This window comes from Rhinatrema bivittatum, chromosome 1 (assembly GCF_901001135.1).
Source record: "Rhinatrema bivittatum chromosome 1, aRhiBiv1.1, whole genome shotgun sequence".
Taxonomy (NCBI): domain Eukaryota; kingdom Metazoa; phylum Chordata; class Amphibia; order Gymnophiona; family Rhinatrematidae; genus Rhinatrema; species Rhinatrema bivittatum.
In genome coordinates this window covers 832148512-832172634 of record NC_042615.1, presented here as the reverse complement: position 1 = coordinate 832172634, position 24123 = coordinate 832148512, and the positions used below count along the sequence as shown (strand labels likewise).

Sequence of the window (24123 nt, the reverse complement as noted above, 5' to 3'; positions counted from 1 at the left end):
ACTCACTGGAATTACTGTGATAATGTCCTATGATTATATATAGAATATGATAATATATCACTCAGTAATACCGTGCCACTCACTGGAATTACTGTGATAATGTCCTATGATTATATATAGAATATGATAATATATCACTCAGTAATACCGTGCCACTCACTGGAATCACTGTGATAATGTCCCATGATTATATACAGAATATGACAATATATCACTCAGTAATACAGTGCCACTCACTGGAATCACTGTGATAATGACCTATGATTATATATAGAATATGATAATATATCACTCAGTAATACAGTGCCACTCACTGGAATCACTGTGATAATGACCTATGATTATATACAGAATATGACAATATATCACTCAGTAATACAGTGCCACTCACTGGAATCACTGTGATAATGTCCTATGATTATATACAGAATATGACAATATATCACTCAGTAATACAGTGCAACTCACTGGAATCACTGTGATAATGACCTATGATTATATATAGAATATGATAATATATCACTCAGTAATACAGTGCCACTCACTGGAATCACTGTGATAATATCCTTCCCTTCCAATCCTCCCCCCCCCATCATCATCTTCCCTTCCCCATCATCATCTTCCCTTCCCTCTGCGCTTCCCCGCTGCTGCTGCTTCCTCCCTCTACAGTCGGAAGTCCCGGAAGGGACACAGCACCTTATACTTTGGTTGTGGGGCAGCCCGCTCATACAGACATTCGGGAAGGATGTCTCTTACTTCCGCGATGCAAATGGAGAGTAAAACTGTACTCCCTGGGATTTGTTTCCTTAAATGCAGCCTTAGCCAAGGCAGAGAATGAATGATTTTTGCAATTAGTTGGCAAGGTAGGTGGAGAGAATGCACCACCTTGGACAGTAAGCTCTTCGGGGCAGGGATCTACTTTGGCTACCTGAATTGTAACTCGCCTTCAGCCGGGAGTTGGAAAGGTGAAGAAATAAACCCCAAAGCCAAACCCAAACCGAGTGAATCAGCAGCTTTAGCTAAAGCACTGGGACTCCTGGTGGGGGAGGGGATTTGGGGCGATTTATAAGACGCGTTAAGTGTACGCGGGAGGCAGAGCCTGCAGGCAGCTCAGGGTCGCCTCTCACGGGAAGGGTCAGGAAGGAGCTGCACGTCCCCGGCGTTTGCATGGCTTCGCTTGCAGAGAGCCGTACCCACGTTTTTCCCCCGAAAAGAGCCTCGCGCCATTCTAAAAACACGCAAAGCTGCGCGCGCACGCACCCTCCTGCGCCTTCCCGTCTCGAGCGTTTCTTTCCGCGTGGGCGGGGCCGGCAGACGGCGGGTCCCACCCCCGAAATCGGCGCGGAGAATCTCCTGCGCCCTGAGCTTGGTTGATTTACGAAAGAGGAGGGATGCTGGCGCTTTAAAGCTTTATTGAGAGGCACGAAGGCTTTATAGAAAATGTGTCGCGTTCCGTTCTCTCTCCTGGGACCTTGCAATAAAACCTTTTCTAACCTGGCAAAGAGAAAGAAGGAGAAAGCGGAAAGGGGAAGCAGCTGGGCTGATAAGCAGGGAGGCAGCGCCCTCTGGTGTCAGCTTGGCAGCGTTGCACGTCCTGGTAGTACATGGAGCGATTACAATAAAAAGGGGGGAACAGCAGGGTTTGTACAGGGAGCCCTAGGGGATGAAGGTGGGTTCCCTACAGGAGAGGCGAGGCGGCGGGGGGGGATAGGATGCAGACCTTGGAGCGCCTGAAACTAAGGCAGGAAATGGAAAGGAAGCTGCGGAGCTAGGGTCACAGTGAGGAGCAACGCCAGGAGGTATTTTTTCCATGGAGAGGGGGCTGGACGCCTGGAATTCCCTCCTGGAGGAGGTGATGATGGTGACAGACGTCAGGAAAGCAGGGGATCCCTGGTGGCAAGAGAAAGGTAAGGAGGCAGGGACGGGGGCTGCGCTGAGCTCCCTGGGGGGCGGGGACGGGGGCTGGGCTGAGCTCCCTGGGGGGCGGGGACGGGGGCTGCGCTGAGCTCCCTGGGGGGCGGGGACGGGGGCTGCGCTGAGCTCCCTGGGGGGCAGGGATGGGAATAACCTGCACGGAGCGGCAGCTGCAGCTCTGAAGGGGCCGCCTGGGAATTCCCTCTGCTTTGGGGGTCCTTTATTTATGTGTGTATGTAATGTGTAATGTATGTAATGTATGTATGTAATGTATGTAATGTAATGTATGTATGTAATGTATGAATCAACCAACCTCAAACCCTCTCTCACTAATTCCTGCTGAATATTTATCATACTTCACTATCTGTACGCAGATGATATATTTATCATAATTCACTATCTGTACGCAGATGATGTACAGATTCTAATCCCAATATCAGAATCCATCTCAAAAGCTCTCACCTACTGGAATAACTGTCTTCTATCCATTACTAATCTACTCAACAGCTTAAACTTGGTCCTCAACGCCTCAAAGACGGAACTTCTCTTCATCTCTTCAAATGAAAACAATCTTCCTCCACCTTCACCGCACAATGCTCACATCACCTGTACGCACGTTAGAGACCTTGGGGTAATAATAGACAATCGTCTAAACCTTAAAAAAATGGTCAACACAACTACCAAAGACAGTTTCTTCAGACTACAGGTTTTGAAACGACTGAGACCACTCTTATTTTTCCAAGACTTCAGGACAGTCCTCCAGGCTCTTCTGTTCGCCAAAATAGATTACTGCAGTGCCCTCTTTCTAGGCCTCCCTAAATCTACCACCAAACCACTGCAGATGTTACAAAATGCGGCAGCGAGACTGCTGACCAACACCAGCCGCGGTGAACACATCTCCCCCGTCCTCAGAAAACCTACATTGGTTACCAGTAAATTTCAGAATCCTGTACAAATCTATTACCCTAATACACAAAACCATCCATCAGCAACTCCAACTCGACCTGGATATCCCTTTCAAACTCCACTCCTCTAACAGACCAACGAGAGATATCCACAAAGGCACTCTGAAATTTCCCCCTACTAAAGCCACTCGCCTCTCTACGACCAAAGACAGAGCTTTTTCAATTGCAGGCCCAGCTATCTGGAACAATATCCCAGCAAATCTCAGATTGGAACCCTGCCTCTTAACCTTCAGAAAAAGACTAAAGACGTGGCTCTTTCACCAAGCCTTCCCAGATCCACCGGATAATCACTAGTTTGAGCCTCACTTCTTACAAGGACCTTGACACACTTCCTCCTGAACAATGGACACTGGCATTTCCTGGTTAAAGCATATGCTCTAACCCATTAAATTATTCGTATCACATTATATTTATTCTACCTGCCTCTATCTTCCTTCCAGCTTGTCTTTAAGCCTCCAAGTTTTCCATACCTTGTTGATTGTAACTTTGACTTATTCCTTTTCCTTTGTTATCTATTATTTACCAGAATTGTTACCTCAGTTTTACCCTTTGTTAAAATGTAAACCGATCCGATATGGTTATCTACTATGAAGGTCGGTATAGAAAACTGCTAAATAAATAAATAAAATAAATACTATTACCAGTCACAACTGTCATATTTATTCATTTGATTACCTATGTACCGTTTCATTTTTCACTTGCTATTCTAATGTATCAATAGGCTGAAATGTAAATATTGTGCTGTTCAATTTCTCCCCTTCCATCCCAAGTTTATTTTCCTTGTTTTTTGTAACTTTCCCTCTCCCTTTTTCTGATTCACTGTATTTAAAGTTCAAGGTTCTTATTGAAAATATTGTTTTTTACGTTACGTTATGCTTTACACTCCTTGTTATTTGTAAACCGGGTTGATGTGATGCCTATCATGAAACTCGGTATAACAAAAACAATAAATAAATAAATGTATGTATGTATGTATGTATGTATGTAATGTATAGGCCCGGTACTTGGCGGGTTATACAGAACATACACAGTCAATAATGTTACTTGACGCACTCCATAAAAATCATAAAATAAAAGTTAAAAACTGAAATCCAAAATAGATCAAATAAGAAATGAGTCTTAGGATCCGTTTCATAAACAGAACTGTTACAGCCGTAAGAAATAAAAAGCACTGAGTGGTCTCCTAAGGGAGGAACAAACCTCTCTCTGCTGTTTTTTTTATATATTTTGGGGCCGATACGATAAAAGTGCGTAGAAAGCGGGCAGTGAACAGTCAGCGCCCGCTTTCTTAACGCGCCCCAGGCACCCCTAAGCCTCGGTCTTCATAACTCGGCTGTCTGCCATTTTTATTCTTTTTACATAAGAAAAGTACCGAAACGCAGTTTCCTTTCTTCTGCTTTTCCGCGCCTCTTGTACCTGCGCTCGGCTATTAACGCCTGCTCCAGGCAGATGTTAACATCTGAGAGCTGAACGTGGATCTCGGACACACACTTCTTTTCTGCATGTGGAGAGAGTGAGTAATGGCCTCGTTCTCGTGCACGTGATGGGCGCCATTGCATTCACTCCGCATCCGATGCAGGTTAAATAAGCGCCAATCCCCCTATTGCATTAGGGGGTGGATTACAACCTATTTAATCCGCGTCAAGAGTGCGGGTTATACAGTGTCGGGCTGATTCAGTAAAATGGGCGGGAGAGCGGGCGCTCCGAGGCGAGCGCCCGCTCGCCTCGGAGCGCCCGCTCTCCCGCCCAGCCGAGTGTTCGGCTGGGCGCGTTGTGTTGCTTCGGCCCCTTTGAGGGGTTTCGTGGCCGAGTTGCGATCTGAAACGGCACTCGCCGTGTGACGGGAGCCAGTGCACAGCACACACCGCTCTACGATGGGACGGCCGAGCACCGGCGATGGAAGGCCCTGTATAAAGTGAGCTACAGAAATCAAGTTTAGACGTCGCAGGCCTAAAGTCGTTCCTAGGTAGGGCTCCTAACGCTCGGAGTCTGCTGAAAGCGCTTGTGGACGCATTTTGTATTTGCTCTTTTAATGATAGATTAGGTGCGAGCTGCACTCCTGAGCTTCGTACTGAATGATGAAATAATTATTTTATGATTTTGAAAGCTGAAAAATGTTGGGAATTCAACTGAAGATGTTCCTCTTAGAGCTGGTAGATTGGTTTTGCTGATGTTTTTTTTTTTTAATTCTTTATTTTCAAGTTTTTCAAAACTTATTTACTAGGAAGAACTCCTTACAGAAAAAACAATGTCAAAAAGAAACAGTAACAGTCAGAATTATGCATATTTCAGCATATAGATTCGACATTTAAATTATAAGAAAAAAAACAATTTGGCAATTAGGAGGCAGAAGGAGCAATAATAAGTCCAGTAGTATACTTGGTACGTCATGGTTTCCGCATCATTTTTTTCACACCAGTCCTATTGGAGTTTCCATAGGGGTTTTCTCAGCTAGGAATGTTCTCATTTGATCAGGTTCAAGAAATATATAATTCATCTTCTGATACCTGATGCAAGCCTTGCAGGGGTATTTCAGAGTGAATCTGGCTCCTGTTCTGAGAGCCTCTGGCCGCATCGAGAGGAACTCTTTCCTGCATGTCTGAGTAGACAATTACATCTGGGAATATCCAGATAGGAAGCCCATAGAACGGGACTTGACGATTTCTGAAAAACAGTCTCATGATGTGATTTCGCTCTGAAAGAAATGCGAATGAGACAAGCAGGGGTTTCCTCTGATTTATCTCTTGTTCAGAAGACATTTCCAGTATATCAGTGAGATTCAAATCAGGACTTTGTTGTTCTAATTGAGAAGCTTGTTGTAAATAAAATGCTTTAACAATAACCGGTAAAGTTGTATCCGGAATTTTTAGATTTTTTTTCATATAAAGTTTGAAAAGTTCCAAAGGTGCAATAGATTTAATTACTGGAAAATTAAGTATACGTAAATTGTGAGCCCGTAGGGCATTTTCAACAGCTTCTAATCTTCTGAATCTTATATTCTCCGAAAGAATTAATTTTTCTTGTTTAACCTCCACTGAGGAAATTCTTTTTTCCAATACTTCAGTTTTACTTGTATATTTAGATATTAAATTATTAATCAAAGTCTGATTTTGAATTTCCACAGTTGACTTGGCAAGTGTTTTCATCAATGTTTCTATCCCACTTAACGTATTCCAAATTCCCTCCAGAGATATTACATCAGGTTTCAAAGTAGGGGAAGCTTCTGAAATCACTCGAAGCTGATTTATTCCCTCCTCTCCAAGGGCTCCCCTCTCGACCCCGTATCTTGATCTGTTGTTATGACGGCTGCTTCTAATTCCCGAGGCGTTGAAGTCCTTAGTGGGTCCTCCAGATCTACAAGATGTTCTCCTCTACTCTCTCCTGAGTTCTCCTCGTCTCGGGTCTCCAAACCTCCGTCTCAGACGAGGCTGGGCAAGGAATCGCGATATTTTGAGGGGGAACAGGTTTCCGTGGTGATCCAGGGCTTAAGGTAGTATCTAGGGTCAAGGGGGCCGGCGCTTGCTCCCGCGTCGTGCCTCCAGCGACCTGGCTCTCCGGATTAATTGATGCAGCTCCCGCAAACAAACCGGGGATAGTAGGCTGTCAAGGGTCGGCTACAGGTGAGTTGAGATTCTCACAGCCGCCCTTTTCTTTTTGATTGCAGTATATTTTCATGAAAAAGGAGAAGAGGAAATCCAGATTTTGACAGCGTTTCTCTCCGATGTTTTAAGCAGGTTCACACCACGGCGGCCATCTTGCCTTGGCTTTTTTGCTGATGTTTAATGCCAGCTTATTGGTGTGCATCCATTCCTGGATTCCCAATGCCATATGGTGCATCTATTACAGATATTGTGTGCCATCAGCAGAGAGTCTGTAGCCCACTCCAAGACTGGCAAGAAGGCTACAGACTGGATGGAGAGAAACATTAAATAGTAAAGGAGAGAGTGCCGGACCTTGTGAAACTGCAGTTTCAGTCAGGTGCCAATTCACCGTCGGAGGACGGTGAGTTCTCCGTCCCGGTGGTGCGCCGTTAAGGGTGGGCGCGCTTATGTGCGCAGAAGTAAAGTTACGCAGAAGGGAGCCCCGACGCCTGCTTGTGAGTGTAAGTATTTGCACACTGGTTTCAATGCGAAATCCAGGAATGCCCAGATCAGGCCCTTTTTTTTGACAAAATACCTTTGTGCGTGTAGCAGGAGATATGCACATAGGCGGGTGCCTTTTAAAATCTGGTCAGCACGCGCCGGCCGCCCTTTGCACGTTTCTCCTGGGTTTGGCATGTGCCGGGCTTTCGAAATTCACCTTCACGGTTGCAGTCTGTTCCATAATCGCGAGAAGATTTTTTTCGGTGTTCTTTTGGAGAGGCGAACAATGAGAAGGCAACATAGCTGCTCACAGATGTATCGGGTGAGTCTCACCTACAACCTGATCGTTGACCATTATTACGAAAGAAAGCCCGTAAAGCATTTTTTTGGGTGAACATGCAATTAAGCTGTGGAATTATTTGCCAGAGGATGTCATCAAGGTCAGTGCTAAAGCTGGGATATAAAAAAAAGGTTTGGAGAAGTTTTTGGAGAGCAGAAATTGCCTGCCCCATAGGCTTGGTGGGTGCTACCTCTACCTACCTGGAGCTGGGAAATCAAGACCTTGTTTTGCTGGCCTTGAGTTCCTGCACTGTAATTGCTGTGTTTACACAGAAACTTGATTCTTTACAGACTGCTCTTGCTTATTCATCTATTTCTGACTCTTTAAAACCATCTAATGAGATTTGAAGGTCTCGGTTGTCCAGTAGAGTTGATGGATTGTTCTCCTAACTACCCACCAATCTGCTTAAGCCATGACTAGGGGAGTGAATACCGAAAATAATCTGTGTGCAAAACTTTAGCCCTTGAAATCACACCCCTGGCTTCCAAGTCTAATTGTTTAATTATCCATTTCAAGCCTTTTATTTTAATACTAAAATAGGGGAGCTTGGACAAAGTTTGTTTATCTCTCCGTTCAGCTCTAAATGTATGACTTCTGAAGAAGATTAGGGAGTGCTAGGGAGCCCTGCAGCTGGTGAAATTCACAGGTGCTTACTGCTCAGGAGGCTCTGGGCATTTCCTCTCTTAGTATCCGTAATGTGATTTGCTATTTTCTTTTAGTAAGAGAGGTTGATTTTTCAGGTCGTGTTTTGGAAATCTCTACCATAAAATGTGATTTTGTTGCAAGAAATCCTGAATGTTTTATAGGAAAATAGTGTCTTCATTTTTAGTACATTGTGTACAACAATAAAATACCTGTAATCCTTGTCCTATGAATATAATTTTCGTGAAAATCCACCAATACATCAGATTTTGCAGCATTTGTAACTCGGAGAAGCTTCCAGAACATGAAGCGTGTTTGGATGCTCCTCCTGCTGCCAGGTGGCGCTATAGCTGTCCACTTGGAAGCAGCCAACTCGTTTTCAATTAAGGTGTTGAGGTAGTAGGAAAACTCCTTGGAGATAAAGAGCAATGTCTAAAGGGGGGAGAAAGGAAGCTGTCTGTGTTATAATCCAAGAAAGTAATTCTTTCTCCTCCAAAGAGAAACATTTTAAAAGAAGGCAGAGTGCTGGAGACATGCTAGCCAGGAGTTGCCTGCCACAAGAAGGTTCAACGTGTAACTGAGTGCAAAGAACAATGTAACACAAACAAAATGCAACACAATGAACATTTTGCTTAAACATCGCAATGTTTCAAAGACAGGGGTCTATAAGCTGAAACCTGTTTAGCGTGCAGTTGCTTAAATTTCCACGTGCATGCTAACACCTCGCTAAAGGTGCATGCTAACACCTCGCTAAAGGTGCATGCTAACACCTCGCTAAAGGTGCATGCTAACACCACGCTAAAGGTGCATGCTAACACCTCGCTAAAGGTGCATGCTAACACCACTCTAAAGGTGCATGCTAACACCATGCTAACACCACGCTAAAGGTGCATGCTAACACCACGCTAAAGGTGCATGCTAACACCACGCTAAAGGCGCACGCTAACACCTCACTAAAGGCGCACGCTAAAACATGATATACTTTGCACAGTTACTAAAATGAGGCTCTTTAAAAGTGCGGGGTCTGTGCATGAGCAGCATCTAGCACTACATAGCATGTGCACGTGCCATAAACTAGCATGTACATGCTACACTGAACATGTTTAATCCACACACGAGGCTGACTGTCGGTGCTGAGGACAGAGGTGGGAGAGCATCGGGAACTCAAGAGAGGAGGAAAATCCAAACCAAATGCATCTGCCCAGGAGGCAGAATGTTTTGGGAAGCTGGGCCAGAAAGACACTGGCATTATCCTGGAGCCTCACAGGCCTGGATTTGTCAGTAGGGCAGCAGCAGGCTGGCTGAAGAGCTGTGCTGCCCTCGCCTTCTGAGCCAGCGCCTCCCTTCCAGGGGGCAAGAAAGCCTGCAGCAGACTAAGCAAAGGGGGATTAGGAGAGGCGGAGTGGGAGGGAGGGGGTGTATGTCTGTATGTGAGAGAGAGGGGGCAGCGTCTGTATGTGTAAGGGAAGACATTGCTGCCAAGTGTGTGTGTGCATGCCCTGGTGGGTAGGACTGAAGGAGGAGCAGGGGTGCAGCATGGTAGGGACCTCCTCCAGCCACTACATTTCAAATCCTCCCTCCCGATCTTGAATTCGCTCTCCCAGATCCTACAACCTCCCTTCCTTCCTACCTCTCCCTCCTCCCAGCTCCTGGAACCCATTCTCCAACTCTTCCTCCTCTCCTTCCTCCAATCAAGAACCTCCCTCTCTCTCCCTCCTCCCCCCATTCCTGAGTCTCCTCCCTGAATTGAAACTTGAGATCATATTTCTTCACCCAATAAAAATTAAATACTGGGATTACTAGCCTTGATGCCTGAGATGCAACTACAACATCATGATCTGCTTCGGCAATGGGAAAAGGAGAGCTGCATTCAGATGATAACCAACGTTGGGTTCCAGCTTTTACGCGCAGGGCTACTGATACGCAGACATTAAGGATAAAGCACAGGACAGTTACTACGGCCAAGTCAAAAAGCAGAGCACATTCAAGCAACATTGTCTGAATTATCAAGAAGGCTGCTCACCACATACCATAAAAATGTTGCTAACAGAAATTTTGTTATGAGTTTCACAATTGTTTTTTGGTTTTTTTTATTGTAGGTTTGATGGTAACCTACAAGGAGCAGCAGTTACTACCCTTAACAGAAGGCATGGGGGTAACCTACAAGGAGCAGCAGTTACTGCCCTTAACAGAAGGCATGGGGGTAACCTGCACGGAGCGGCAGTTACTACCCTTAACAGAAGGCATGGGGGTAACCTGCACGGAGCGGCAGTTACTACCCTTAACAGAAGGCATGGGGGTAACCTGCACAGAGTGGCACTTACTACCCTTAACAGAAGGCATGGAGGTAACCTGCACGGAGCTGCAGTTACTACCCTTAACAGAAGGCATGGAGGTAACCTGCACGGAGCTGCAGTTACTACCCTTAACAGAAACATGGGGGTAACCTGCACGGAGCTGCAGTTACTGCCCTTAACAGAAGGCATGGGGGTAACCTGCATGGAGTGGCAGTTACTACCCTTAACAGAAGGCATGGGGGTAACCTGCATGGAGTGGCAGTTACTACCCTTAACAGAAGGCATGGGGGTAACCTGCATGGAGCTGCAGTTACTGCCCTTAACAGAAGGCATGGGGTAACCTGCACAGAGTGGCACTTACTACCCTTAACAGAAGGCATGGGGGTAACCTGCATGGAGCTGCAGTTACTACCCTTAACAGAAGGCATGGGGGTAACCTGCATGGAGCTGCAGTTACTGCCCTTAACAGAAGGCATGGGGTAACCTGCACAGAGTGGCACTTACTACCCTTAACAGAAGGCATGGGGGTAACCTGCATGGAGCTGCAGTTACTTCCCTTAACAGAAACATGGGGGTAACCTGCATGGAGCGGCAGTTACTACCCTTAACAGAAACATGGGGGTAACCTGCATGGAGCTGCAGTTACTACCCTTAACAGAAACATGGGGATAACCTGCAAGGAGCGGCAGTTACTACCCTTAACAGAAGGCATGGGGGTAACCTGCATGGAGCTGCAGTTACTTCCCTTAACAGAAACATGGGGGTAACCTGCATGGAGCGGCAGTTACTACCCTTAACAGAAGGCATGGGGGTAACCTGCATGGAGCGGCAGTTACTACCCTTAACAGAAACATGGAGGTAACCTGCATGGAGCTGCAGTTACTACCCTTAACAGAAGGCATGGGGGTAACCTGCATGGAGCGGCAGTTACTACCATAAGTAACTTGCTGGGTAGAATGGATGCATCATTTGGTCTTTTTTCTGCAGCTAGGTCGAGAGTACATTGTACAAATCTCATCTTTGTGTAGCTGTCATCACTCCAAATGACATCAAATCGTACTCACTGATGTGTACTGTGCTGTTTGTGCATCTGACTGTGAATGTAAAATTGCCCCCCAAAACCTCACCCAACACCAAAACCTCACCCAGAGTTACTAGCTGCAGCTCTTAGAGTGGTATAAACAGTTGAATAGTCTGTGTGTGCCTCCCCAGAGGTCTGCTCTCTCTCTCTCTCTCAGATTTGAGATTTTTAGCGCTCATCCTGTTTCAGGCGTATTGCACAGCATAGCTCCAGTAAAAAAGGTGTGGTTATTTCCAGCTTTAAAACCCATGATACCATGCGTTACACCGTCACACGCAGAGCTACGCACCCCTCATTTAACCTGCTCTGCCCAAACTCCTCCCATTTAGGTAAACATTTTAAAATGTGCGTACCCATCTCACTAGGTGTTATCGGGGGCATTATGGCATTATCATGGGTGTTAGGGCCCTAATGGCCACGAGAACCCCCTAATGTGATTTCATAGATGACCCTGTAAGATTGGGCGGGGCAGGATCTGGACAGAGTTACAAAGACAGGACAGGAAAAATAGAAGCACAAAACAAGGAAGCAATAGACAAGTTCCAAGCAGGCCACAAGGCAGGGCAAGATAGCCAAGGAAGGCACAGGACAGGAGAAGAAGGCCGACGAGACCACAGGACAGGGCTAGAAGGTCAAGGAGTCCACATGGCAAGAAAGGAAGGCCAGACAGGCCACAGGACAAATGCAAGAACATAATATGCCATACTGGGTCAGACTAAGGGTCCATCAAGCCCAGCATCCTGTTTCCAACAGTGGCCAATCCAGGCCATAAGAACCTGGCAAGTACCCAAAAACTAAGAAGATCCCATGCTACTGATGCAATTAATAGCAGGGGTAACCCCTGTGTCAAATTTATTAATAGCAGGTAATGGCAGTGGCTATTCTCTAAGTGAACTTAATAGCAGGTAATGGACTTCTCCTCCAAGAACTTATCCAAACCTTTTTTAAACACAGCTACACTAACTGCACAAACCACATCCTCTGGCAACAAATTCCAGAGTTTAATTGTGCATTGAGTAAAAAAGAACTTTCTCCGATTAGTTTTAAATGTGCCCCATGCTAACTTCATGGAGTGCCCCCTATTCTTTCTATTATCCGAAAGAGTAAATAACAGATTCACATCTACCTGTTCTAGACCTCTCATGATTTTAAACATCTCTATCATATCCCCCCTCAGTCGTCTCTTCTCCAAGCTGAACAGTCCTAACCTCTTTAGTGCTTCAATGGCGGGATCCAGAGTGACTTGATGAAGAGGCTCAGAGTTGTGCGAGAGGAGAGTTAAATAGGGCTGGGCTTGCCAAGTCACAGGAGCATAAAGGAGATGTTTAGCACAGGAGAAAGGGTGGCAGGGAGGCTGCCTAGGGATTGTGACAAGTTGAACATGAATCTGTTTTTACTCTTTATGAAAAAGTTCACACAATGAAGTTACTGGGTGATACATTTAAAACTAATCAGAGAAAAGATTTGTTTACTGAATGCTAATTAAGCTCTGGAATTTAGTTGCCAGAGGATGTGATGAAGGCTATTAGTGTAGCTGAGTTGAAAATAGATTTGGACAAGTTCCTGGAGGAAAAGTCCATTAAGCATTATTAAGATGGAGCTGCAGAAATCCCCTGCTTATTCCTGGGATAAGCAGCTTGGGATCTCTCTACCCCTTGGGATCCTGCCAGATTCTTGTGGCCTGGATTGGCCACTGTTGGAAACAGGATGCTGGGCTTGATGGACCCTTGGTCTGACCCAGTATGGCATGCTCTTATGTTCTTATTTCATTGGGCTCCATACTTTGTTGCATTGTCAGACTTTTCTCCACATCCAAAGTCAGGAAATATTTCTTCACGGAGAGGGTGGTGGAGGCCTGGAATGCCCTTCCGAGGAGGTGGGGAAGATGGAAACAGTGAAAGGTTGCAAAGGGGCATGGGATGAACATGTAGTAACATTGCTGGTGTGGCGGTTACTACCCATAACCAATAATAAGCCTTCATACTTTGGATGCAACCCCATCATTGCTCTCTGCTTCAGTGGCAGGAGGTGACGGGAATTGGACTCAAACAGCAGCCAACAAGGCCCCTGGCTTGATGGCCTGGGAAGCTGCTACGTATGGGGGTGAATTGCATGGCGCGGCAGACTGGATGGACGTTTGGTAATTTCCTGCCGTCATATCTTTGTTTCTATCGATGTCTCCTTTCTGAGATGCAGAGTTATGTTTTGAGTCTCTCTTTGTCACCCCTCGGTACCCTTTTCTAGCGGTGCGATGTCCTCTGCGGGGCGCTGACCACGACGGCACACGGTGCTGAAGAAGTGGGCTGACATTTCTGGCGTGGCAGAACGTGCTTTCGGTCCGAATACTTCCCGTCCCTCTCTCTTTCCCTCTGTGACTGCCGCTGCCGCACACGGGCTCTGTGGGTTTGTCTTGCTGTTAAAGGCCAGATTTAGCAAAGGGATTTTCTCCTAGACTTAGAGCAGAAGGAAACACTGCTGCCCTCTCAGGGAACTGCAACCCTGAGCGGTAATTAAGGGATTAGATACCCTGCCTAGCAGGGATGTGGGTTTCTATTCAGGGACTGTGCTGTCAGTCTGTAACTGTACAGGATCTGCCTGAAAGCAGGCACAGCTGGCGGGGGTGTACGGTGTCATGGGCCGTGAAAAGCAAGTTACGGAGGGACCGAGCTAAGTGCGAGGCAGCTGGGAAGATTCACCATGCGGACGCGAGATTTACATGCATGTAGTTTCCAAAAAGACGCTGCAAAGGAAGCAACTCCACCGAAAACTATCCAGCAGAGCAAAATGATATGCTGGAAGGACCGCAGGACATGTGCTGGATCTGGAAATGCATTCGTTAGGTGAGTAAAAGTAAAGACGGAGTTATTGCACAACAGAGGCCCCTTCCAGCTGGCTCCTGCACACACACACACACACACACACACACATATGCACAACAGAGGCCCCTTCCAGCTGGCTCCTGCACACACACACACACACACACACACATATGCACAACAGAGGCCCCTTCCAGCTGGCTCCTGCACACATACAGACACACACGCACAGACACACACACACACACACACGCGCACACACACACACACATGCACAACAGAGGCCCCTTCCAGCTGGCTCCTGCACACACGCTCACATACACACACACACGCACACGCGCGCACACACACACAGGCACACACACATGCACAACAGAGGCCCCTTCCAGCTGGCTCCTGCACACACGCTCACACAGACACACACACACACACAGACAGACGCACACACACATGCACAACAGAGGCCCCTTCCAGCTGGCTCCTGCACACACGCTCACACAGACACACACACACACACACACACGCACAGACAGACGCACACACACGTGCACAACAGAGGCCCCTTCCAGCTGGCTCCTACACAGACACACACACACACACACGCAGACAGGCGCACACACACACGCACACACACGCACACACGTGCACACACACACACACACACACACACGTGTCAAGTTCCAGAGGGGGATAGTGGTTCAGCCCACAGCAGAGGAGTCGCCACGCAGGCCGGGCTTGCATAGCTATCCGAGATTGGCTGTTGCACCAGGAAGCCCAGCACAAAGCCTTACATCTGGAAGGGCTTGAATATCCCCTGTAGGGAGGAGGAGGGAACTGGCATGCAGGCGTGCTGCAGCCACACCTCACCCCTTGTGCAGGATAACTGGAGCAGGGATTGCATCTGAGGAGCAGGAGCCCTGCAGAGCGAGGAAACGTTGCAGCCTCTTGGAAGGAGGAGGAGAGGGTCTGAGATACAAAACTGGCCCCAGGACGTTCACAGGTTGCTTCGGGCTGTGGGTCGGGATTCTCCGGGAGGGCTCTGAGAGGCCCTCAGAGAAAGCGGGAGTGAGAGAGAGGTACGTCCCATGTTTAACTTTAATTGCATTACTATGTCTCTATGTGCCTCCCTCCATTCTGTGTCTCTCAGAAGTTTACAGGCAGAAGTCTGACTCAGATAACTTTACTGGCGGGACAAGTAACTCTGCTTGCCTTAATCATGTAACATTCAAAAGAGTTAACTGAACTAATAAATGCTGATCTCAAATTCTACTGCTCTAGATGTGATAAGGAATATGAATGTGCTTTCAAAAACCAACTTTGGGAAGTTATTCGGACTGCAAACTGATGTTGGGTGACCAGGCTACCAAGCTGGACCCTGGGAACTGAGATCTGAGCTCCCAGTCAGAGAGTACGACCAGCTAGCCTCCGTCACATCATCCAAGGCAATGATGGTGACAAAAAACAATATTACTACTGGGAGAACTGTAGGTGGAAGCAGAGATGGAAAAGAGAAGAATAATGTAGCAATGAAGGAGATGTCATAGAGCCATAGAGAGCTGGAGGAGACCTCAGGGGGTCATTTGGGTCCCTGCCCCAGTGCCCGGGCAGGACTGGCTGTACCTAAACCGTCCCAGACAGACGTGTGTCTCCTGCTCTTCCAGACCTCTGCCTCCACTCTCCCAGCTGTAGAGTTTGGAAGCTCCTATGTCTTTCCTCCTTAAGATGTGGGTTCTGTTAAAGCATGGGCATAGGCTGCTTCAGGGTAAGATAGCCGCTCTTCTCTTAGAAAAGGCAAACTGGTGGGGTGTGTGTGTGTGTGTGAGAGAAAGCAGACTCCCTGATAGGAACCAAACCCTCATTTTGGTGAGAGTTAGGACTAGGGTTAGGCGGAGCCTTGCATTAATGTGTTTCATGGCTCGGAAAGGTGAGAGTTTTCTAGCAGCCAGCTTCGTCCTGAAGAAACGGGCGTCTTGAGGTCCTGTGACACAGCTGAGCGGATGAACAAAAAGAGAGAGAGAGCTTGGAGCATCAGCGGGCAAGTGCCGCAGAAGATCCCTGCTTTTCACCCAGCTCAGGGCTTCAGTGCCAGGCTCACCTGGAGCTGGGGAGGCAGCACGCAGAGCCCCCGGGGGTAGGGAGTCCTGCTCCTACGCCAAATCGTTCAACCTTTGAAAACTACTTTGAATGTCGCACCAAGATTCAAATCTAGAAAAGAATGTAATGTGCAGCACGCGTGTTACCAAAAACGAGTTTAAGGGCCTTCGTGCATGAAACAAACTGGCTTCAACGTTTCTCATAGGTCCGGAGTTTCTCCCTTTCCTATGTTGTTTGTGTGCATTTAAAATAAAATAAAATGTCTATGCTAATATGTCCCCTGTTAGTGCCGACATGGACCCTTGCTTGGAATTCACGCTGAATGAATGCCTCTTCCATCTTGGCATCTCTAGAAATCCACAGAGGTTTCTGCTGTATTTAACCCTCCTTTAGAATGGTCATCAACCAATCACGGTTTCCTCCCCTGGAACCGACCAATGCCAGAGGTCTCCCTAGCCACCCCCTTTCCTGATTCGTCAGGATATGAACCCACAGTGCTACTGCTGCTCCAGCTCTTGGACAGTGTCCAGGAGCCGTGAACCCGTACTGTCACTCTGTACCTAGCCACCTTATGCTTACGCAGGCGAGCGGTTCAGAAAACTGCTGAACCATCACCAGGTCCATATTCCAAAGCATTTAGCCGGATAACTCAGACGTTAGTCAGCTAAATGAATACTTGGGCACATACCCCGCTACATTTTAGCCAGCTAATAAGTTAGGGGACGACTGCAGCAGTCAAAAAAGCAAACAGAATGTTGGGAATTATTAGAAAGGGAATGGTGAATAAAACGGAAAATGTCATAATGCCTCTGTATCGCTCCATGGTGAGACCACACCTTGAATACCGTGTACAATTCTGGTCGCCGCATCTTAAAAAAGATATAATTGTGATGGAGAAGGTACAGAGAAGGGCAACCAAAATGATAAAGGGGATGAAACAGCACCCCTATGAGGAAAGACTAAAGAGGTTAGGACTTTTCAGCTTGGAGAAGAGACGACTGAGGGGGGGATATGATAGAGACGTTTAAAATCATGAGAGGTCTAGAACGGGTAGATGTGAATCGGTTATTTACTCTTTCGGATAATAGAAAGACTAGGGGGCACTCCATGAAGTTAGCATGGGGCACATTTAAAACTAATCAGAGAAAGTTCTTTTTTACTCAACGCACAATTAAACTCTGGAATTTGTTGCCAGAGGATGTGGTTAGTGCAGTTAGTATAGCTGTGTTTAAAAAAGGATTGGATAAGTTCTTGGAGGAGAAGTCCATTACCTGCTATTAATTAAATTGATTTAGAAAATAGCCACTGCTATTAATTGCATCAGTAGCATGGGTTCTTCTTAGTGTTTGGGTAATTGCCAGGTTCTTGTGGCCCGGTTTGGCCTCTGTTGGAAACAGGATGCTGGGCTTGATGGGCCCTTGGTCTGACCCAGCATGGCATTTTCTTATGTTCTTAGAATTTATCTGGATAAGTTAGGGACAGTCTGGGGGTGTAACTGGGAGGAGCTGAGTTAGCTGGCTAAGTTAACCAGCTAATTCCAATATTCAGACTTAGCCGGCTAAGTTTAGTCAGGACGCTAGCTATAGCTATCCCCCTTAATTTAACAGAGCCAGCTCTATTCAACAGTGTGGCTGCATTATTGAATATGCCTCTAAAGTTAGCTGGATAAATGTATCCAGAGTGTGATTGAATATGGATCCTCCACATGACGGGAAAATACTTCTTAACACATCTGTTAGTGAATCTCTCTTTGATGAGCACATAATTATGAATCCTCCATATTACACTTTCATGAGGTGTGGCTGTCCAGACTGCACGGTGTAAACCGTGCATTACAGGACTCCAGGGGAGCCCTGGGGCATGACCCCTAGCCCAGAGCCATCACTGCAACGAGCAGACTAGATACGTTGAGGATGGGAGGGAAGGGGAGAGGTAGGATATTAAGAACATAAGAACATGCCATACTGGGTCAGACCAAGGGTCCATGAAGCCCAGCATCCTGTTTCCAACAGTGGCCAATCCAGGCCACAAGAACCTGGCAAGTACCCAAAAACTAAGTCTATTCCATGTAACCGTTGCTAATAATAGCAGTGGCTGTTTTCTAAGTCAACTTAATTAATAGCAGGTAATGGACTTCTCCTCCAAGAACTTATCCAATCCTTTTTTAAACCCAGCTATACTAACTGCTCTAACCACATCCTCTGGCAACAAATTCCAGAGCTTAATTGTGCGTTGAGTGAAAAAGAACTTCCTCCGATTTGTTTTAAATGTGCCCCATGCTAACTTCATGGAGTGTCCCCTAGTCTTTCTACTATCCAAAAGAGTAAATAACCGATTCACATCTACCCGTTCTAGACCTCTCATGATTTTAAACACCTCTATCATATCCCCCCTCAGTCGTCTCTTCTCCAAGCTGAACAGCCCTAACCTCTTCAGCCTTTCCTCATAGGGGAGCTGTTCCATCCCCTTTATCATTTTGGTTGCCCTTCTCTGTACCTTCTCCATCATCTAGTTTCACCGTGATTTGATTCAGTCCATCTGAATCATTACCCATGAAAACCTTCTCCATTACGGGTACCTCCCCAACATCCTCTTCAGTAAACAGTGAAGCAAAGAAAAATCGTTTAATCTTTCCGCGATGGCGTTATCTTCTCTAAGTGCCCCTTTAACCCCTCGATCATCTAATGGTCCAACTGACTCCCTCACAGGCTTTCTGCTTCGGATATATTTAAAAAAGTTTTTACTGTGAGTTTTTGCCTCTACAGCCAACTTCTTTTCAAATTCTCTCTTAGCCTGTCTTATCAACGTCTTACATTTAACTTGCCAACGTTTATTCTTTGTCCTATTTTCTTCTGTTGGATCCTTCTTCCAATTTATATATTAAGCTATATCCCAAACCCAGTTCCTGTTAGGATAACACGGGTCCCTTCTTCATGCAGGCTTCAGATCCATGTCTGAACAGACCATTCTGGTCTCAAAGGATCATGGACAAACCTGTATGTTTTGGTGTTGATCCTCCTAAAGGCATCCCAAGCACAGAGTGTAATGTGATGTAAGAGGACATTCTCTTCTGTGCTCAATGCCTGCCAGGCAGAAACCGTTCATCTGTTACACATTACAAGTTACGGCACGAACATCAGATATTCGTTCTTTTGAAGGCTCCATGGGGGCTCGTATGGGGATGAGAGCCACTTTATGAAAAATCCCTGAACAGAAATTCCAATTGTATGCAAAGCGACATCACTTTCATGTAAAAATGTCAGCTTTGCAAATTCACATAAATGCCTTTTTATACAAGGAGAAGGTCCATCCGGCTGAGCATTCAGGAATAGTTAGTGAGCCTTCGTTATAGAAAGTTAGCTAAAGACGAAAAGGAAACGTCCCCTCTGTTTGCTTAAAAGCCGATTCAGAAGCCTGTTGAGACAGAAACAGAATATTCACACGAATATGGATGGGACTCTGCTCTGGGATGGGACATTTGTTTTCCATCCAAACTATACCAATGTCATCAAACTTATTTGAAAATTCACTTCAGTGAGGGTTGCATAATTCAGTGCAGCAAATGAGGGGCCGGGCTGCACGCAGCCTTGCAGGAAGCCTGAGTTTGGTTCCCCTGCTGGGCTTCTGCTCTCTACGGTCACCCGTAAGGACTGTGCTTGCAGCTCCTGGGAGGAGAGGAAGTCTCTGCAACATGCAACAGCGGCACCTAGTGGCCAGAGACCCGGACTGCATGGGTACCACATCCAGAAGGAACTGGAGCCTGTGGCCCCTGGCCAAGGACGTGCTGCAAAGGCTTTAGCAGGTGGGAAGGAAACCCCTAGTAGGTGCAAATGAAGGCTTGTGGCACCAACACCACCAGAAGCTGGTTTTAAGGGAGCTGAATATGTCTACATACTTATGGAAGCATGCATATAGCAGAGAGACCATGGAGTGCGTGTTACATGCATATAGCAGAGAGACCATGGAGTGCGTGTTACATGCATATAGCAGAGAGACCATGGAGTGCGTGTTACATGCATATAGCAGAGAGACCATGGAGTGCGTGTTACATGCATATAGCAGAGAGACCATGGGAGTGCGTGTTACATGCATATAGCAGAGAGACCATGGGAGTGCGTGTTACATGCATATAGCAGAGAGACCATGGGAGTGCGTGTTACATGCATATAGCAGAGAGACCATGGGAGTGCGTGTTACATGCATATAGCAGAGAGACCATGGGAGTGTGTGTTACATGCATATAGCAGAGAGACCATGGGAGTGCGTGTTACATGCATATAGCAGAGAGACCATGGGAGTGCGTGTTACATGCATATAGCAGAGAGACCATGGAGTGCGTGTTACATGCATATAGCAGAGAGACCATGGGAGTGTGTGTTACATGCATATAGCAGAGAGACCATGGAGTGCGTGTTACATGCATATAGCAGAGAGACCATGGAGTGCGTGTTACATGCATTTAGCAGAGAGACCATGGAGTGCGTGTTACATGCATATAGCAGAGAGACCATGGGAGTGTGTGTTACATGCATATAGCAGAGAGACCATGGAGTGCGTGTTACATGCATATAGCAGAGAGACCATGGAGTGCGTGTTACATGCATATAGCAGAGAGACCATGGAGTGCGTGTTACATGCATATAGCAGAGAGACCATGGGAGTGTGTGTTACATGCATATAGCAGAGAGACCATGGGAGTGTGTGTTACATGCATATAGCAGAGAGACCATGGAGTGCGTGTTACATGCATATAGCAGAGAGACCATGGAGTGCGTGTTACATGCATATAGCAGAGAGACCATGGGAGTGCGTGTTACATGCATATAGCAGAGAGACCATGGGAGTGCGTGTTACATGCATATAGCAGAGAGACCATGGGAGTGCGTGTTACATGCATATAGCAGAGAGACCATGGAGTGCGTGTTACATGCATATAGCAGAGAGACCATGGGAGTGCGTGTTACATGCATATAGCAGAGAGACCATGGGAGTGCGTGTTACATGCATATAGCAGAGAGACCATGGGAGTGCGTGTTACATGCATATAGCAGAGAGACCATGGGAGTGCGTGTTACATGCATATAGCAGAGAGACCATGGAGTGCGTGTTACATGCATATAGCAGAGAGACCATGGAGTGCGTGTTACATGCATATAGCAGAGAGACCATGGAGTGCGTGTTACATGCATATAGCAGAGAGACCATGGGAGTGCGTGTTACATGCATATAGCAGAGAGACCATGGGAGTGCGTGTTACATGCATATAGCAGAGAGACCATGGGAGTGCGTGTTACATGCATATAGCAGAGAGACCATGGAGTGCGTGTTACATGCATATAGCAGAGAGAGACCATGGAGTGCGTGTTACATGCATATAGCAGAGAGAGACCATGGAGTGCGTGTTACATGCATATAGCAGAGAGACCATGGGAGTGCGTGTTACATGCATATAGCAGAGAGACCATGGGAGTGCGTGTTACATGCATATAGCAGAGAGACCATGGGAGTGCGTGTTACATGCATATAGCAGAGAGACCATGGAGTGCGTGTTACATGCATATAGCAGAGAGACCATGGGAGTGCGTGTTACATGCATATAGCAGAGAGACCATGGGAGTGCGTGTTACATGCATATAGCAGAGAGACCATGGAGTGCGTGTTACATGCATATAGCAGAGAGACCATGGGAGTGTGTGTTACATGCATATAGCAGAGAGACCATGGAGTGCGTGTTACATGCATATAGCAGAGAGACCATGGGAGTGTGTGTTACATGCATATAGCAGAGAGAGCATGGGAGTGCGTGTTACATGCATATAGCAGAAAGACCATGGAGTGCGTGTTACATGCATATAGCAGAGAGACCATGGGAGTGTGTGTTACATGCATATAGCAGAGAGACCATGGGAGTGTGTGTTACATGCATATAGCACAGAGACCATGGAGTGCGTGTTACATGCATATAGCACAGAGACCAAGGAGTGCGTGTTACATGCATATAGCACAGAGACCAAGGAGTGCGTGTTACATGCATATAGCAGAGAGACCAAGGAGTGCGTGTTACATGCATATAGCAGAGAGACCATGGAGTGCGTGTTACATGCATATAGCACAGAGACCAGGGAGTGCGTGTTACATGCATATAGCAGAGAGACCAGGGAGTGCGTGTTACATGCATATAGCAGAGAGACCATGGAGTGCGTGTTACATGCATATAGCAGAGAGACCAGGGAGTGCGTGTTACATGCATACAGCACAGAGACCAGGGAGTGCGTGTTACATGCATACATCACAGAGACCAGGGAGTGCGTGTTACATGCATACAGCACAGAGACCATGGGAGTGCGTGTTACATGCATATAGCACAGAGACCAGGGAGTGCGTGTTACATGCATATAGCAGAGACACCATGGGAGTGTGTGTTACATGCATATAGCACAGAGACCATGGAGTGCGTGTTACATGCATATAGCACAGAGACCATGGAGTGCGTGTTACATGCATATAGCAGAGAGACCATGGGAGTGCGTGTTACATGCATATAGCACAGAGACCATGGAGTGCGTGTTACATGCATATAGCAGAGAGACCATGGGAGTGCGTGTTACATGCATATAGCACAGAGACCATGGGAGTGCGTGTTACATGCATATAGCACAGAGACCATGGGAGTGCGTGTTACATGCATATAGCACAGAGACCATGGAGTGCGTGTTACATGCATATAGCACAGAGACCATGGGAGTGCGTGTTACATGCATATAGCAGAGAGACCATGGAGTGCGTGTTACATGCATATAGCAGAGAGACCATGGAGTGCGTGTTACATGCATATAGCACAGAGACCATGGAGTGCGTGTTACATGCATATAGCAGAGAGACCATGGGAGTGCGTGTTACATGCATATAGCACAGAGACCATGGGAGTGCGTGTTACATGCATATAGCACAGAGACCATGGGAGTGCGTGTTACATGCATATAGCAGAGAGACCATGGGAGTGCGTGTTACATGCATATAGCAGAGAGACCATGGGAGTGCGTGTTACATGCATATAGCACAGAGACCAAGGAGTGCGTGTTACATGCATATAGCAGAGAGACCATGGGAGTGCGTGTTACATACATATAGCAGAGAGACCATGGAGTGCGTGTTACATGCATATAGCACAGAGACCATGGGAGTGCGTGTTACATGCATATAGCAGAGAGACCATGGGAGTGCGTGTTACATGCATATAGCAGAGAGACCATGGAGTGCGTGTTACATGCATATAGCACAGAGACCATGGAGTGCGTGTTACATGCATATAGCAGAGAGACCAGGGAGTGCGTGTTACATGCATATAGCAGAGAGACCAGGGGGTGCGTGTTACATGCATATAGCAGAGAGACCAGGGGGTGCGTGTTACATGCATATAGCAGAGAGACCAGGGGGTGCGTGTTACATGCATATAGCAGAGAGACCAGGGGGTGCGTGTTACATGCATATAGCAGAGAGACCAGGGGGTGCGTGTTACATGCATATAACAGAGAGACCAGGGAGTGCGTGTTACATGCATATAGCAGAGAGACCATGGGAGTGCGTGTTACATGCATATAACAGAGAGACCATGGAGTGCGTGTTACATGCATATAGCAGAGAGACCAGGGAGTGCGTGTTACATGCATATAGCAGAGAGACCATGGGAGTGCGTGTTACATGCATATAACAGAGAGACCAGGGGGTGCGTGTTACATGCATATAACAGAGAGACCAGGGAGTGCGTGTTACATGCATATAACAGAGAGACCATGGAGTGCGTGTTACATGCATATAACAGAGAGACCATGGAGTGCGTGTTACATGCATATAGCACAGAGACCATGGGAGTGCGTGTTACATGCATATAG

General features: G+C 46.8%; 1 protein-coding gene across 1 annotated transcript in view; it reads left to right on the top strand.

Annotated features, from left to right (window-relative positions):
* The first annotated feature begins 14907 nt into the window (after positions 1-14907).
* The window catches only part of LOC115079591 (long-chain-fatty-acid--CoA ligase ACSBG2-like), an 89150-nt gene continuing 79934 nt past the window's right edge, over positions 14908-24123 (top strand). Inside the window, exon 1 of the mRNA XM_029583263.1 lies at positions 14908-15213. The gene's annotated coding sequence lies outside the window, so the exon portion shown is untranslated. The remainder of the gene's footprint in view (positions 15214-24123) is intronic.